Source organism: Electrophorus electricus, chromosome 3, assembly GCF_041902795.1.
Source record: "Electrophorus electricus isolate QZ-2024a chromosome 3, ASM4190279v1, whole genome shotgun sequence".
Taxonomy (NCBI): Eukaryota; Metazoa; Chordata; class Actinopteri; order Gymnotiformes; family Gymnotidae; genus Electrophorus; species Electrophorus electricus.
In genome coordinates this window covers 2,829,896-2,848,818 of record NC_137499.1, presented here as the reverse complement: position 1 = coordinate 2,848,818, position 18,923 = coordinate 2,829,896, and the positions used below count along the sequence as shown (strand labels likewise).

Sequence of the window (18,923 nt, the reverse complement as noted above, 5' to 3'; positions counted from 1 at the left end):
ACATCAAACGGACCCAGAACTCGCTCCATCTTTTCCCAGCCTCAACCGCTGTTTACTCACAAATACAAAGAGATGATGCAGGCTGCCGAAACAGCTGGTAAATGCTCGACTCAAAGCATCTTATCCGGGCTCATATTGATTTGTACTAAAGATTCTGGTCATTACGAGTAATTGATTTCTCCGTCGTGTACTCTTAGTAGTGTCTTTAGAAGACTATTAACATGCTTCGCGCATTCATTTACACCAGAGAATGATTTTCCCTGCATTGACTGCGATGTCCGCTATTAAAATCGTTAAGAAATGTAAAATTAATTTGTAAGGTAGCCTGAACAAGAAAAATTGGTTGAGAAAATAATGTAATACATGGAAGTGTTCGTATTTTGAAATATGACTGGAGCATACATTAGAAACACAAACGTAATATCTACATTAGATCGATGATAATGTGTTTATAGCAGTTATAATTCCTCGATGTTCCTCCTATTGTATACTCAAACGAGGACACTATTTTAAAGCAGTCACTATAACTCGCCATGTTTAAAACCCATAATGTAATCAGCTCTAGCATCTGGTCTTAATCTCATTTAATGGATCTGTTATGCCAAAGTCTGTCTCTCCATAAGATACCTTTGCCAGGCTCTGATTTACTGAATAGGTAACAGTTTGACTCCTGAAAAGATTATGTTATTTACCAATCGCATATTTAAAATAAAGTTTAAAATTTGAATAAGATGGTGGTTATTAAAGACCTCTGTGTGCTGATATTTGAACTCACGTCCTATTGAAAAAGCAGGAAGAGGTTGTGATATAAAGATCCGCTAGGTGTGCATACGAATGTACATGGTTTCTCATAATCCCCAGTGTACCACCCATTTAAATGTGCCTTAAGAGTTCTGCAGGATGCACCTGCTCCCAGCCGCAGTTTTCCATCATCTGCCAGCCTTGCAGCAATAGAATTGAGCATGCGCTGACTAGTGCAATTTGTCCCATTGCAGACTAGCAGATCTTTCTCTTCCCCTCCTGTGGTAGTGGAACAGTAGCAGTGGAGTAAGTAAGCTTTATTTATAGGAAGGGCTGTAGTGTGGGATCGTTCCTGTGACATGCCTCTGAGTCTCAGGAGGCATCAAAGGCAGCAGAGATCCATATCTTCAAACACTACATTACAGAATTGAATTAAAGAGACATTTAGTGCACAAACATTTGGACATCAAAAACCTCGCCTGTTGCCTGGAGACTACTGCTCTTCCTGGTTTTCGGGTAAAATGTAGCAATGGGTGGCTTCAGTAACCCAGTTTCATTCTGATTTCTAAGAAAAATACATATATTTTTAGAAATAACACTTGTATTTTCTGTTTGTGCTGCAAAGTCACAAAGCTGTGGTTTCTTCTTGTCTCTTTATTATTTTATAGTTATTGGAAAGAGAAGACCTAGCACTGAGCCTTCAACTGTAATTCAAAGACATGCAGCCCAGATATTACAATCAGCTTTAATTAAATTTTGTTAACTGTACTGCTCCAGCACATTGGTGCCAGATTTGAGCCTTTTATCTTTCAGATGTTGAACAGAGGAATGTGATTAAAGGATCTGTGGAGAGGAACATCAACAATGTCAGGCATCTAATCAACATTTTTCCCTAATGAATTCTTTGTTTAAGGTAACAGTGTGAATACCCTGCCTCCTGTTTTGTAGATGAATCCTGTTCAGTATTTTTCTATGCCAAACATATTCATGTGCACATTTTAATGAGATGCTTTTTCCTCGAGGCATGTTTGACTTTAGTATCCGTTAAATGGAACCAAAGGTGTACGACTTTGCATAGTTGATGATGTTCATAGAGTTCACAAAGTAAAGTTCACTCATGTAAAAAAAAAAAATCACTTCAAAAAGCCCCTCCCACTCACCACAAGAGGGCGACGTATATGCTTGGTGTCATTTCTCATAACATTTAAAGAGGTACTTTATGCTTAAGACACTCAGTATGTGTTGTAGACAAAACAAAACTACATCAGAAATGTATTGCTAAACATCTCTATGTTCTTTATCTCCCTAAAGTTACAGCTTTGTTTGTTTGTGAGCGTGTGTGTGTGTGTGCATATGCATGTGTTTAATTTGATTGGAAGTACTTAATTTCAAAGTAATTACCATTACAGAGAAGCAGAAAGGGAATCTAAATCTGATGAAAGGACCCCCTGTGGTGGTTTTGGTTGTGGCTCCCCACCCTCCCGATTAAAGTTTTGATTGAAATGAAGCTCTGTGTTTTTATCAGTGAGTGAGTGGTTCTGGCTGAGTCAGCTCTTATCTCTCCCTAAAGCCAATCAGTGCGCCTGTGTGAGCAGGCCAGGCAGCATGCGATGGCCAGACCTGCTCTGCACCTGGCCTCACAGAGGCCCCTGATTAGGAGAGGTCACTGGGCGACGATGGAGCAGAGAACTAAAGCGGCCCTGGGTGCACCTCCCCCAACGCCATGCTTCACCTCTGCCCCCTACAGCGAAGAGAGTGACACGCTCCAGTCTTCAAAGCCCACACACGCAAGGCCTTTGGGGCCGTATCTGTCCACATCAGATTACACCGCTGATAATGGACATGGAAAAGACCCTTAGTGAAAGCAGAGAGTGAGAGCTGGTCTCTGTACATGTGTCTGTAAATGGTCCATGAGGCTTTTTAAAATCTAAAATGGAAAAAAAAGGATCATGTCTCTGTTCAAATGCATTTCCTAAGATCGTGCTTGTCTGCATGCATATTTGTTTCTTTATTTCCTTATTTATTGTTTATTTATTTAACTAAACTTCAGGACCTAAATCTATTGTCCCCTCTCATGTGCAAATTAGAATGGTGTGTGTTCTGTTTTGAAACTTTCCAGTTTAACACCCTCTTCACACCTGGGGGCTGGGGACTCCTCACAAGAACACCTTGCTAGCAGGTTCCCTACCCTTCCAAACACTTCGCTAACATGAGTCCCTCTCAGGTTTCTGTCCTGCATTACCTGCTTTGTATTGAGGCCACACCCAGTGTTAAGCCAGGTGATCATGGTGCATGTCATTTGTGTATGTGTGTGCACCTGTGTGTGTGCGCGTGTGTGTAAGTAACATGAGGTTGCTCTCATCACTCACCTCTTGTTCTGCTGTGTATTTAAAGCCTTAGGATGGTGCCTTTTGAAACAAGCTTCTACAAAGAAGACTGTCATCATAGATTTGATTCCAACTTTATTTATTTTTTCCCCTGTTGTCTGCCTTTGTCATCAGGACCACATACTTTGTAATGTGTATTCAACAATGGAATAATCATATAAAACAGTCTTTTTAGATATTTTTCCTGTGCGTTCTAATGACAATATGTGATATAAAGTAAGAGACCAGCAACGTCGTGGTGTATGTTACGATATTGTTTATAATATGTCAAACCATGTCAAATAGCACCAAACAGTATGTGAAGCCTGAGGCTTGCCTGTGAAAATATTGCTGCATGAAATTGACATTTTATGAAATCGATTGAATCAAAATACAGAATGGTGGATGAATGTGGAGGGTTTATTGCTTTCAGTGATTGACTACTTTATCATTGTATCAGTGTGCACCTCCACTGAGATGTCATGAAAACCCTAAACTACTCTATAACATTTTATTCCAGAAATGGCTCAGGTTCCATCGTTGACTTTTTTGCAAAGTGTAAAAAAGTGTATTTAGTACGAATATCTTCGATATTTTTTTTTATTTTTCTTTGCCTTTTGGAAGAATTTTATGTAGTGCCCAAAGTTTCTAAATAAATGCAACCTTGTAAGGGTATTATGTTGAAAGGTGAAGATGGCAGTACAGAGACGTGCGCCTGCCACATTTAACTGCAGCCATTTCGTATTGCTTCATTCCTTGCAAACTGCATTTCCACTTGAGTTCATAGGCACTGGGAGGTTTTCATATGGTCCCTCTCACTGGATCCAATCTACCTCAGGCGCCTCCCGTCCGATGAAAACAGGCTGTGGTGTGAGGCTATGAAGCCGTTTACATTGTGCTATTATGCAGAGATACTGCGCAAAGACTTCCTGGATACACTGAGCTAATGTTTAACAAGAAGCTTGTGAAAGCCTTTCAGCAGATGACCCATGACGGCGGATGAATCAGGGCTGTATGGAGGTGTTAAGGATTCACTTCTGCTTGTGTGTGTGTGTGTGTGGGGGGGGGGGGGGGGGTGCAGGTTCTTGCAGGACATATGACATTTACATAGATAAGCTCCCCTCCCCCTTTGATGCATAGTAGTTTGGTACAGAAGAAACAGATGCCACTTACAAGAGAAGAACTGGTGATAAGATAACCTGGCTTTGGAAAGTAGACTCATCATCAATGCTGCAGAAACAGAAGAAGGTTCAAGAGGAGACTAATGCACTTATAGAATCATTAAACAAGACTCATCACTTATTAGTAATAGATCTGCACCAAGGGAGTCCTCAGGTGGAGTTTTCTAATTCGTGGTGGACTCCTTGACCCTGAAACTCATTAGCTGTTTTCAACATGTATAAACTGGTGGCTTGTAATGAAGAACTGTGGCTTTAATGTATTTCTTATGCACTGTGGGGCAGTGGTGTCAGAAATGGGACACTTGTACAGACACGACCAGACATGGCTGATATCACAGACCTGTATAAAAGCATGCAGATGGCAGGAAGTTACTGTCTTTCCTATAACTGCACTTTTGTTTGTTTGTTTGTTTGTTTTTGTTTTTTTTCAATAGGAAAATCTATACTAAATGATTAGAAATGTATGAATGGGAACTGGAAACAGTTGACAAAATCCATTTTCACCTGTGTGAGTAAATCTGGTGAAATGATATGAATGTTTTCACTATGAAAGGGTGTCAACAGTTCACCTTAAGACATTAAATAATCACAAATATTTAGTGATGTTTTTACTGCTAACTTAAAGTGGGCCAGCTTTTCATCACTGTGTTAGCTTCTTAAAGTACAGCTTTCATATCATTTCGCATGCTTATAAAATTGGCTAAGCGGTCAGGTAAGCAGGCTGTAAACGCCGCGTACTGGATCCGTTTATTCATACGTCTCTTCTTGAGAGGTTAATAAAGTTAAAGTGTAATTTTCATTCATTTGATAAGTAAAAAGCAGTGAACAGTCTTGGGCTTTCTCCCATTGGATGATCCTTTGGACGTGTCCTGTGAAGTCATCCTCACGGACCTGGTCCCTCCTTCCCATGGCGGACTGTCGAGGTTGGGATGACGCCACCCTCGCTCCGCCCTAGTGCGAACTCGACGCTCGCGTTCATTTCATTCCTGCTCTCATTCCGAGCATTCTTCACATCTCTATCGGTGCGTCGGCGATTCACGTTCACATTCCCGGCTGACCCCGAAACACAAGAATAACTTTACACAGTTTGCAAAACCCACATTAGAAAATCAGAAAGGGCGAGCCTAAAAAATTCTATCAATAACGGACGTTAAGGTAAGTTTAAAGGTAATAAGCCTAGTGATATGGAAAATGTTTTTTGTCAGTAATTTTATAAATTATGTTGTACTTTACGAAAAAATAACACAGTGATCACATTTGTATTACTTGTAAGAGCCACAGAAGAAGAAAGGACGGGTTGAAAGTGGCTTTTCACGGGTTTAGTTGGCCGCTCCAGTGTTGTTCGACGCTGTTGCAACAGGGCGCACTGCTTTCACTTTGTCCACTGACTCAGTGCTCTAACCATCTGACATAGCACGAAAATCTTTGACATTTTTTACATTTTTGTATAGAAGCCCGACCTTGCACGCTTCTGCTCTGCTGTAAACTCCATAGACTTATACAAGAAACATGGCTTGTCGTTTCGGAAACATTTGGATGTAAATTATTGCATAAGTGAGAATTTTGGACAAGATGACGGATACAAATGTTGCTGTTTTCTCCTCCATAGTTCCTTCTGCCGGGAGTTGCAGATTTCACTGGAACATTGTCCAAGTGGTGCAGAAATATAGTGCAGAGAGACTTGTTGCTCTCGGCTCTTTGGCTTTTTCGTCTGCTGTTAAAATCCTCACCGTAAGTACATTATCCCTTTTTCTTTTTTTTTTTTTAGTCTTGTTGAATAGCTTGCATTCCTTTTGCGTTGTTTCAAAGTGAGCGTGTCTTAAATGTAATCGAAATCGTACAGTTGGGTAAGATTCGTTTTAAAAGCCACACGTTGGTAATCTTTGGCCGTGTAAGATAGCCTTCACTAGGCGCTTTTACCAACTTCATAGAAGCACTCGAACTTCTATTGACAGTCTGTTGCATTTGAAGGCTAGCTTTAGCCTATTTCTGTGTACATCCAACCTTACAGTAATGCCAGGCTCGTTTGCTTGCTTTATTCAGCAGTATTAGTGACTTGTTTAAAATTTCGCCATGACCCCAAGAAATGTTTTTTTTTGTGTGTGCGTTCTGTTTTTTCTTTCTTTTTTTTTTTTCCCAGTAAGGAATAAGCGTTCAGCCTTTAGTCATTTCCTTTGTTGGAATTGCCCGCCTTGTTCTTATGGAGGAGTAATGTCAAAGATCAGGGTGCTGGCTTTACTGTTCCTCAGAAGAATGAGAGCAACAGGATTAACACTGATTTTTGATGTTTAAATATATGGATGAATATTACGGGTTTGAAAAAAGAGTGACATAGCATAGCAGACGCTCTGTATCAGCGTGCTAATGTTTAGTCCAGCTAACTCAGGAGAAAGAGTGTCAGAGTGAGACGAGCTTTACCGGGCAGGACATGTGATGTTGGAGGATGGTGCGTTTCCACACTTGGCCTATTACACGCTTATATTCGTGTGAAGAAGCGGCTGTACTGAGCGGGCTGGCTCGCTGCAGAGCGCAGACCTTCGGGAGGCCCGCACATGTCTGCTCTGGAGTCTCTGCTCTTGGTTTGTGTTGCCAGTGCTTTGCTTTGTACTCTCATTTTTGGTATGAAGTACTGTTAACTAGGGTAATTGGTAAAACTCCGAAATTAGGCTGCGTAAGCGTTTCAGCAACATTTTAATGTTTACTAAGACCACACTTGACTTTTTAACTTTTTTATTAGAAAAATTTCGAAATTGAATTTCTACTTTTTAAGATTTCTCTCTAATGCTTTACATTGGCTGAAAACAAGTTCCACTATTGTGCGATTTGGGAATAGACCTCCTTTCTTGCAGTTAATTATTGTCTTATATTTCACTGTGGCCTTCTTTTTTAAGGGGGCCAGCAAGACACAATGTGTTGTTTGTTTCCTCTAACTGGGCCATTATCATTTACTACAGTAAACAGATTGACTTCTATCAGACTTAACCCCTGACATGTCACAATGTTGAGAAGTAAATCTGCTTGTGACGGCAAAATGAGGGTAGCAATAGGTGCTCTGTTTTCGTCTTATGCAATGAGTGGACCTGTTCGATTTGAGAGTGTGTAGCGTTTTCAGCTATGAGAACAGGACACTGGGTCATGCTGACCCTAGTCTTTACTCAGTGTTTACAGACGAGGGTCAATGAATTTTTGATTTGCAGATATCTTTCCAGCTGACTGATCGAAAAGTATGTGAAAGAGATTCTGTCTTTGCAGAAACATATAAGCTGTACATCCTTAAACGGGTTAAATACACAAATAATAAAACAAAATGAGTGTTTTGACTTGAATTCTGTAAAAAGGATGAATTCTGTAAAAAGGGTAGCACCTTCTTTCCCTTGATGGGAAAGGCAGCACCTGACCGTTCAGGTTTGATTTACGCTTGCATACATATGGGTGATTCATGGTTATAAATGTATGTTTTGTAGATTATTATTTACCTGAGTGACAGGTACTCTATAGCTCCAGGCAACAAGCTCATATAGTTCTAATATATAGGCCATATATTGTATCTTATTTCACTGCAGGCTCTGTGTATGTTCTGATGTTCTGTACAGTGGTAAGAATCAGTTAAATTTGCTCGTGGTTTTAAAGATATTTTATCTGTATGTGATATCTCTGCTGTTGATTAAAAGCATACAACATGCACGAATAGTAACAAACAAAACAAAACAAAAACAAGTAAACAGAACAGTAGGGGTGGGGGATAACTGATTTCTTAATTATAATAATGAAGACTTAATCACATGCAGACAAAGCCTCTGTATATTCAATATCCTGACATTTTAAAGCTTTAATGATAAATCTAAACTAGTGGGTTAAAATACACACAGACATTAATTTCCATGCTTTGTATTTGAGTGGTGCTCATCAGCATGGTGGAAGAGGGGGAGAATGCAGCCTTTCAGTTGTGAAATGGGAAGAGAATAGGTGCCTTGCTCAGACATAGTGGATTGGGTTACCTCTGGGAATGGAGGATTGTGGGGGAATGGGAGAACACAGAGAGACCCTATTGTCTTTACTGTTGCTGAGCCAGGGAGGAGGGTGTGTGTGTGTGTGTGTGTGTGTGTGCGTGCGCGCATTTGTGTGTGCGCATATGTATGTTTAATTTTGTGTGTGTGTGTGTGTGTGTGTGTGTGTGTGTGTGTGTGTGAGTGAGGCTGTTGAACTGCAGAAAGCAAACAGCACCACGTATGAGTTGACATCTGGTTTGGTCCCCTTCTGCACCTGTAAGGGGTAAAAAATGCAAATATGAACGTTTGCTCTTGCATTCACCGCTCTGAAGATGCAGGCTAACGGCCATTTGTCAATCTGCGTCTGTGGCAGGCTGTCTAGGCCAGGCCATTGTTATGCCAGCAACAGGCGGCAGTGACCATGCCACCATATGGCTCCCGTATGCTTCAGATAAGATATCTGCTCACTTGACTTATCAATGGCATTTTGATATGCTTCATATTTCAGTTGCCAACTGTTTGTAGCTCAACATGGGTTTGTCTTCAGTAAAGGGTTGGTTGGGCTGTCTCCGAATAAACTGAAGACCTGCACACGAGCGGTTTCTGTACATTGCAAGCAACAGGCTTATTTGATATAAATGGAAGTTTTTTGTTTTTTATATTTCATGTTAGACATCACTTCATTTATACTGTTAACATTTTTCATTCTTTGCTGAAAATCCTGCCACTGTAACGCAAAGCATCTGTTCCCGGAATTTGAATAATGCAAACAACTCAGGGTCCATAATTGCATATTCTTGAGATAAAATTTTACAGAATTAAAGGACCATTAACCTTAATATCACTGACTGTGCTACATCTTTTAGCTTGATTACTAGCACTGACGTATTTGATTACTACACCTTAAACACTATCATGCATGATTCCAGTTCTGTATTACCATATGGAAGTTTTAAAGTAAGCTAACTGCACTGATAAATTAAATTTAAATTAACACCAGGTGCTTTGAATGGAATGAGCATCAAGGCATGTGAATAGAATTTTAGCTGTTCTTGTTTTACTTTTTCTTCTGTGGTGATGCTTTTATTGACTTTAAATGATTTATATCCACTTAGCTAGCAGCATGGAAGAAAATAGGTTCCTAATGGCAATATGCTATGAGATAGGGGTTTACCTCAACAAGACATCAACAGATATGCATAAACCACACAAGAGCATCCTTGCCACTTTTAGCAGCAGCTAACTCACTCTTCTCCCGCCTGCGGTCACAGGGCAACTTGAACTGCTAAACTCTGCCGGGACAGAGCCCAACACAAACAGCCACGTCCTGTCTCTTTGATTCGCCCTCGACATCATTTCCTATTAGACTCGATCTGTGGCCAAACAGGATTCAGAAAGATCAGTGAGTAAAAATAAGAAATAAAAGGATGGAAAATATTATCCATTTTGAGGAGACTGTGGAAGATACTGATGGTAAATCAGCATAATTATGGGTTTATTAGTTTGGAATTCCCCCACTGTCTTGCATATTATATTTTGCTGGAGTAAAGCTATGCAGGGTATGGTGGAATTGTTATGCTTTACTGAGAGCTATTCCTGTTCTTTTTCACATTCTTCCAGCAATGAAACCAGCTGGTATAAATAAAGGGCTGAACTGATCAAAAGCAGTTTTACACATCCCTAAGTATTATTAACCCTTTCCTAAAGCTGGTTGTTTGAATTGTTTTTGTGTTTCTGATTTTGGTTTAAAATGATTTATCGACACTAAGATAATGTTTGACGTTGATTGATCGTGCATTTTGTGATGTGATTTTAACAGTGAAATTAAATCATCGCACACAGACCCTATATTTTGACAGAGGGTCTGCTACAATAGACACTGCATATTGTTTTTTCAAGAGCTGTCCCCTGTAGCGCTGTCCGTTCTGCTCTATTAACTATACGTTTAAGGGACTTGGGTGTCTCATGTAGAACGGAATTTGGATACGCGGCTGGGGAGACTGGTTTGTCCTCTCATCTGTGCTGCAACGCCTTTTAAAATCACAGTTTAACTTGAGACCAAAACCGCCTTGGTGTGATTCTCTTTCAAATGCAGGAGCTGAACTAGAACTGAGGATCTTTGTACCAAATGCTGGAACTGAGTTTCATTTTTAAAGCACATTAATGTATGTTTTCACTATTAATTAATTACTGATACTTTCAGGGCTGGCATTTGTGCAAGGAATTTAACTGATATGAATTCTGATTATTAGACATGATTAAAAGCTTTGCCTTTTCTTCACTCCTAAGTTATACTCCGGAGCTAATTTTCCTGTGGTGCTTGTGGGAAAATCAATCAGCCTGGGTTCCTTTTCAATCTTTTTACGCTGTTAAGATCATCTTAAAGCTAATCTAACAATCTTTTGTTGCATTCAAATGCCTTTGTAGGCCGTGTGGGTTAAAGTGTGCTGTTAATGTAGAAGTTGTTCAGGTCACACGTACAGAAGCGGCAGCGCATTCCTAGAGATGTGTTGCCTGCCGGCGTTAGTCTGAAACACGGAGAACGTCCACCATCAATAGAGTTATTTTCTGGACTGGTTGCCAAGGTCAGAAGTTTGTACAGATTTGATTTGCAGTAAGTGGCGAGAGCCCTTCCCCATTACGCAAATGAATGTTCATTATTTAGCTTAATAGAGCGCTAAACAGTACCAAACACTGATTAAGATGACTTAATGAGTTACGCAGTTAATAGTAAGGATTAAACCTTGGGGATTCGAAGTGTAGTACTTTGTGCAGTTTGGTTGAGAATATAGCATGGTAGGGGTCATTCTATAGTTCGATTTTCTGTTAATTTACCAAGACTTTACTCTGCACACGTTGTCACAGAAATGCAAATAGCATATGACATTTGTTTTGTCATATGTTGCATTGAAGGGCTACAAATTGTCTGTTATTGGTTTGCACTGTATGTCTTCAGGTTAAATGAACACACAGCTCATTAGAACTGAGAACTGATGTGGTACAGTATAGGGTTGATTAATTATTTGTTATTATTTATTTATTACTAAACATATGTTTCATTTAATAGTTTATTTGTAAGGCTCAGGAATGAAAGATGTTTTATCTCTCTCATTTACTAATGTATGGAACGTGGGTCCTTGGTGCCTGCATGATCCGTGACCACCTTGTTACACGCCAGCTCCCTGATGTTCACAGAGTGTGTCACAGGCCTGTGTCCGCCCGTTATCTGTTCGTAAACGATCCGAGGAGAGCTGTGTGATGATAGGAATTTGGGAGAGTGGCCTTCTGCTCACTGGTTCTTCCAAAACCCTTAATGCAGCTAGACCTCCACCCAAAGCAGAAACTTGTGCCAGATCACTGACGTCAACAGCGATGTGCTTCAGAACAGGAGCTGTAAAATGACTACAAATCCCAGAGTGCCCCTTTGGCCTTCACTACCTTATACTCCCTCTCTTTTTGGAAATTTGTATTAACTTTTTTTTGCTCTTAAACACAGTTATCCTCCTACACGCCAGGCTTATTATTCACTTCTTAATGTTAGGGCATATTGATCAGTGACTACTATGAGTTATGCAGTAATATGGTATGTAGTTACGACAGTGAGGAATGTACGTCAGGTACCACCCACAGTTCTTTTAAGTTTAAAAGGTTAAGGTTAACGTGCTTGATGCTGCTTCACATATATTTGTCCATCAAACGACTAATATCACTTACTTGACCTAATTTGCTCAACAGTACATTTTATTTTCTTGCTTATTTAAGGAATTTTTAAATGACTTCCGAAGGAATTTTTCATAAAATATCTGAATGTGAGAATATGAAAAGGTTATAAAGTCCATCTGAAGGCAGATCTACCACTTTAAAACACGTTTTAAGATGTAGAGCGCTACCACTTTTAAACACTGCTGTTCCAGCACTGTTGGCCTTGTAACTGAAGCCAGATGGAAGTCTCACTCTTAGATTTTTAAGGAACATATTAATGTTTTTAATACAAATGGGTTCCTAACCACTTATAGAAAAAAAACATTCACATGAAGATGTGGCATTGTTATGTTGTGCAGTGTTCTTGGTTTTTTTTTTTTGTGGTATTCTCTCCACCTTAAAAGGTTGCATTTCCTAGGTTTGTGTTTAAGCAAACTATACTCTGACCAGACACACATGAAAAGCAATATCTAATCCATGAATCATTAGATGAGTCAGTTCCTGGAGCTGCCATAAACCTCAGAGTTCTTGGCCGCAGCTGAAAGCAGGAAATCCAGGACTCAATAACTTCCTTTCCCAGAGCTGGCCATGGCCATGGTAGTGGTTAGCTCCCAGCTAGCAATGGGAAGATGTACGCACGTGGAACAAAGACACTCAGTCACTTCATTTACTGAAACTGTCCATAATTTGTGGTCGGTATTCAAACGTTGAGCGTCCCGGCTCCGTGGCACCGTGGTCCCTGCTCCTTCGTCGCAATAAATCCCGAGCAGGCCTTTCATTAATGGCCGCTACGCTGTTGTCATGGCTGCCCGAGTTCAGGCAGACTCTCCTCAACAGCCCCCCACCCCAGAGCTGGCCTGGATTCAGTGGCGAGAGAGAGAGACTGGAGGTTGGCTCAGAGCATTAGTATGCAGAGTGTGCATCCTCAGTGAGTATGAACTCTTGCTAGAATGCAGTCTCAGCTTTGTAAACACTGCCATGCTGATTCAACACCACATGTAGTTACTAAGAATCCACACGCAATGATTTGGATTTTTTTTTTTTTTGTATACACTACTTCATTGTAAGTTACAGACCTAGACAAGAACATGTTTTGGCAACACTGGTCAAAGCTATAAAACAAAGAGAGCGAAAAAGAAGAGTCTTAGCGTAAAGGTTTTGGTGAAGATACAATGGAACATATTCTGAAGTAGCACAATTGAAATGTCTTTTGATTATTTAGATTAAATGATTGTTTGTTCTATACTCCCTTAAAATACTAAATACTAAAAGTTTTTATGTTATTCAGTATAGCAATCCAAATGATTGTAAACAGTTTAATAGATTAATCATACATTTTATGTTTAATAGATCAAATTAATATTATATTAGTTACATGTGTCACTTAAGGTTTATTAATGTGTGTGTGTGTGTGTGTGTGTGTGTGTGTGTGTGTGTGTGTGTGTGTGCGTACGTACGTGTGTGTGTGTGTGTGTGTGTGTGTGTGTATATATATATATATATATCTATATATATGTGTGTGTGTGTGTGTGTGTGTGTGTGTGTGTGTGTGTGTGTAAAAGGTGCAACAGGTTTGTATAGATCATGAGTGGAGAAAAAACTATAAAGGGCAGATTTTTTTCAATGGTGGTTTTTAAGTGGCATTAGTCCCCCATGACCTGACACGGATTTCACCATCGTGTTTCCATGGCATCGGATGGAATCACGTCGTCCGACCCCACTGCTCCTGAGGATCTGGTAAACAGGTCTACTTCCCTGCGCTGGATCACCGGACAGCTAGTGTGTCCAAAATTCCACGTGATCTTCATGCCATTAGTGCTCTGGTGGGAAGATGGGATCTGTGGTTTACAGATGCCTGCGTTGCCTTGGGGGTGCTTGTGAGGTGCCGGCGACCTCTCCTGCTCACTGCTGCCATGTCGTGGTTCTCCTAGAGATCCAGAGATCTCGTATCTGCCCTCTGCTTATTTACGGCTTTCATTTCCTCTGCCTCTTATGCCCCGCCCCCTCTCACTGTGTTGTGCAATAATTTGTGAGGCAACGCTGGAATGTTTTTCATATTCCGGGCAGGCATGCTCTTCTAGACAATCGTTCCTGCAGAACTCCGACTGCGGCTGGGCAAGTATTCCCAAGATTCCCAAACACACCGAAGCCCTTGAGGCTGTCGCCACTGAACCTGTGACATATTTTTCGGCGACGCCAGCGTTTCCCATGCCAGTAGATCAGCTGTTATTTAAGTGCCATTACGCCATCTCTAACGTAGATTCCAACGTCAGACAGAGGCCTTCGTCATCGCAGCAGCCGCGATGAAACGGGCTGTGCTCTACTGCCGATCGTGCCGAGTTGGAGGCAGGTGCCGAAAGCTGTTTTGACAGGCCCTGTAAATCAGTCCAGCGATTCTTGCCCAACAGAAATTGATCCCAGAGTGACGTGCCATAGCGCTGGTGGACGGCAGGCTCGGGGACCTCAGATTGAGCTTCGCCGTGTCCAGTTGTGTTGGTTTAAAGAGGCATGAAATAAAAGCTTGACTGCTGCCAGAGGGAGAGGATCATTGGCTGTCCAGTCCATTGGATCTTTGCTTTCTGATTTGGCTGATCAGGCATTCACTCATCCATCAGCACTCAGAGTCTGGAGACGCGTTCATGAAGCCAGGAGGAAAATCCGATGCAAAACAGATCAATTTCTTTCTGTTTACAGAAAAAGCTTGTGGGCACTCGAAAGCTTTGAAAGGCTCTGCTAATGATGCTCGCGGCCTTGTTCGGTTTGGTTTGAATTTCAGATCCTTCAGTTGGACATTCATTTCAACAATGCTTAACTTGGCATCTGAAAAGTAGAGGAAAGAACATTACAGAAGAAGAAATCAATGTTTTGATTTTGCTTTGGACCTTTGATATCACACATGATAACTGGCCGTATGTGTAAGCAGAAAGCCGTTGTGATTATGCCAGTTGTCTGGCATGCTTGTTTAGGGAAAAAGGGGCTTTTGGAAATTGTATGAAAACATAGAATTAGGAATTCTTTGTTTTGAATGAAAAATGTCCAATAACCTTTTCCCTATCGGCCTACTGTATGTCTGTGGATATCTTTTCTCTGTGTCCATTATACATTCCTGTGATTATGAATGTGTTATTATGACACACAGCGTGTGGAATCTCAGTTATGTCTTGTTGCTGTGAATATACATAATTGGATACTGCTTGTTCCAAACAAGACAACTTTGGAATAGTTTCAGCATTACAGCAAAAATTAACTAGACACTGTAGTACACTTCTAAAAGGCTTTGTGAACATTACATTTGGTAATTACCTGGTAATTATAGTTCACCTTTTTGAGGCCTTAACTACTGCGGGTCATTACAGAGTTGGTGAAAGCCATTCATTGAATCATTACTGAACCTTCTGAGATAATAGCACAAATAGCACAATAGCACACAGAAAATTACATTTCAGACCTCTCATCTTCTATTTCATTACCCTAGCCTTGTGTGCTGCCTGAAATTGGGTCTCTTAATTTAAGGAGCCGGATTCCAGCTTAGCCCAGACCAGAGTGGTTCATGTAATCTGTTGATAAGTGTCATCTTCCCATAGTGCCGTGTCACAGCCCCGGCTCAGCTCTCACTGAGGCATTCAGTCGTCACCCCCATCGCCCTTTATCTCGCTAATAAGACCATTTCCATGGTGCCTCGGCCGGGCAGATAGGAGCATGCAATTATCTCTTAAGGTTGCAACAGCTTCCACAGGTGACATTCCTGCCTCTTAGAAGCCGTGATCATTAGTGTTCGAACAGGCCCGGGCGCACCAGGCTTCGGCTTTTGACAGGCTTGTCACCGGAGCCAGCGACGCGGGGAGCCGAGCCAGGCTCCAAGCAGCGGAGAGCCACTTATCGCGCATGTTTCAATGGTGTTACGCCGTCGCCCCAGGCTCCCGAGTCCACATTCAAAGCTGAGGCACGTGAGAGACGTGTCTTGTCGGGCCACGCGATGCTGTGACCTGACTCCTAATTGAAGCGCGTGTGTGGCGTTCGGTGCCCGCCAGTGCGGGTCGCCGCATGCGCCGCTCCTCAGCAGATTAAGGGGCTGGGCTGCGTGATAGCTGTGCCTCTCTGTATTTGCCTGCGTGCTCTTTGGCGAGCCTGACGAAGAGCCAGTTCCTGCATCTTCGTGTGTAAACGAAGAGACGGAGATAATGATGCTGCGTGGATGTGAGGTTCACGTGAATGGCCGTGTAAATACAGCCCCCCCGCCCACTGCAGACTTTTTGATATGATTCTAATGAATGCGCCGCAGTGGCCTGAGGTCCACTCCACTGCTATAAAGCACCCATGTCCCGCGTAGCTAAGAGCAGAGCACACGCCACTACACAAAAGAGATGCACTAACAGAAATATTCCATTCACATGCAAATGATCTCACATAAGAGGAGCCTTTGAAAAGACATGTTTTGTATGTCTTAATTGCATTTTCTATCACATTATGAATTAGCGCATTGAGTTCCCTGGGCACCAGTAAGATGTCCTAGTCTTTAACTGCATGCTTTTCTGTATGAAGAGAAAGTTTTACACTTCAGGGTCAATATGGGACTGTAGTATGCCAGATGCTTCCTAACTTCATCCCTGTTTCCAGAGTTCAGAGTTAATGATCATCATCACACCCCGTAAAAATGGCACTTGACCAGGAGCTGCAGAGGTTCCTCTCTGGTCAGTGGGGGTCTTCCACCTAGTGCTTTATTTCTCTGCCCTTCACATTGTTCTGAGGAAAAGCGGGTTACGGGTTTTGTTCTCAGTCTTCTGCTAGTTTTCTTATACCTCCTTGGCTCTGTTTCCCTTCCTGCCTGTTCGCTACTTCTCTTGCTCTCTTGCTGTCTCTCTGTCCCTCCCCCTGTCTCTTTCTCTCTCTCTCTCTCTCTCTCCCTCTCTCTCCTCCCATCTCTCTCTGTCTCTTTCTCCCTGTGTGTCTCCGTCTCTCCTCTGCTGGAGCCTGAACCATCAGTGCCTCATCATCCAGGCAGAACAGATAGCAGAAATCCTGCCACCAAACATGGGCTTCCATGTTTGGGCTTCAACAGCTCCAGTGTTTTTTTTTTTTTTTTTTAATTAAAAAAAAAAAAAGATTCAAATGCCCCGTCCTGGAACTGTTTGCGTGTGTCTGTGTGCGGGTTTGTCTGCGTGTGTCTGTGTGCGGGTGTGTTTGAGTGTCTGTCTGTGTGGGCATATGGCACTGAGTTGTGAAAGAGGCGTGTTGGGGCACATCCTGGCCACGGTGTGCGGAGAACATTATCAGAGAGGGAGTTGGCCTCAGGAGGAGCTGAGAGCTCAGTGCTCGTAACACACACACACACACACACACACATGCACAAGCACAGACACACTTACACACATACACACACAAACACACAAGCGCACACGCATGCACATTCACACACAGCGCAGAGTGCTCTGAAGGTGGGCGAGCTCTCAGAAGCATGTGGATGGTTAACCAACAGCTGCGAATGGACTGGGAAAGGAATGGTTTAACAGGCGTAAACCCAGTGGGCCTGCTGACCTGATCCACTAGGAAGCTCTGCTCACAAAGCAGTTAGAATTTGAATATTTTTTTGTTTTTGTTATAATTGTTAGTATATGCAGTAGATTAATCAGATTTGCCACTCATAAATCTGCAAGCATAGCCTCACCAGCTAAGCTCACTAAAGCTCTTTTTTTTAAACTGAAGAAGTTTTTGAGCTGGAATTTCTGTGCCCAGGAGACAAAAGGAACATGCACGCACATAAACATTTGTGTATGTCTGTGTGTGTGTTTACGCATGTGTATCTGTGTGTATGCATGTGTGTAGAGGTGTATTGCCAGTTTAGTCCATGTAGACTTCTGCCAGTCTGCAGACAACAAAACTGGTGAATATGCATTATTTATTTCCACATCACACACTGCAAAGCTTTTGATAGGGAAGGTGTAAGGTCTCTTGTACCCCTGCAATACATTTTCATTAATCTCTTTTGTTTTGAGAAAACTGTTTTAGGCTCTCTGCTGCTGTTGCACTTCAGCGTCTTCACTTTGTACAGTACAGGTGTTCACATAGTGGGACAGAAGAGGATCGCTTGTTGCTCATTACTTCTGTTGAAGCAGGACAGAGGAGTTCCCAGCAGTGCTGTTATTCCTGTGTTACCAGTACTTTCCCATCAGGGCTTTTTGGCTGTCTGTAGCCCTGTACCTCTTTGTCTTGCTTTCGTAATGAGATCCAACTTCACCTGCAGTCCAGCTGAGCGATAGGGACTGTGGTCCCTGGTTTGGGCTGCTGTTTTTATTCGTTTGAACTCGCGAGTCTGATTAATGTTAATGATTGAAAGTGAATGAATTAATTTTGTAATAGTATGTTCTATAATAAGGTACAACAAGTTCACTTTCGGCTCTCCAGAAATGAATGTCACCTGATGTTTATTACACCAGATTTTCGGTTCTTCTGCATGCACACCCGTGGTATATAAAGATGTTTGAGTTTGTCCTGGTGAAGGGCAGGCTTTTACAGCGTAACCATTCAGACTTAAAACTCAGTACTCAGTATACCGTCACATCAGTACATTTGCATATTACATCCACAATTGAAAAATGTAAAATTGTTGTGGCACCCGTTCGAGCAGGCAACCCCAGTGTCTGCTGTACGTTGGTAAGATGACTCAGAGCCCTGTCCCCATGGAATGCTCTCTGTGTCGTCGATTTGTCTGACATGCTTAGCTTGCCTGGCGAGCAGAGAGTAACCACAGTATATTGTTGCATGACTAATCTTTCCCTCCCATCTGTCACGAGGGCATGGAAAAGAAGCATCAGCTCAGGATCATCTGGAGCCGGAGTGCCCAGTGGTCGCGCTCTGGAGTTCTCCTGGGCACAAGCGCCCTGACATAGCCTTGCATGCTTACAACCAAGGCTCGCTTGGTGGGGTTAGCACCGACCTGGAATATG

General features: G+C 42.0%; 1 protein-coding gene across 7 annotated transcripts in view; it reads left to right on the top strand.

The window, feature by feature from the left end:
* Nucleotides 1–1,284: 1,284 nt before the first annotated feature.
* tead1b (TEA domain family member 1b) overlaps nucleotides 1,285–18,923 on the top strand; it is a 54,408-nt gene continuing 36,769 nt past the window's right edge. For 2 of the 7 annotated variants that reach the window (XM_081709641.1, XM_081709642.1), the window contains exons 1-2: nucleotides 5,233–5,443; nucleotides 5,898–6,019. The gene's annotated coding sequence lies outside the window, so the exon portion shown is untranslated. Of the gene's footprint in view, nucleotides 5,444–5,897; nucleotides 6,020–18,923 lie in introns of all 7 variants that reach the window. The other 5 variants (XM_081709644.1, XM_081709639.1, XM_035529230.2 and 2 more) reach the window with 5 other exon arrangements.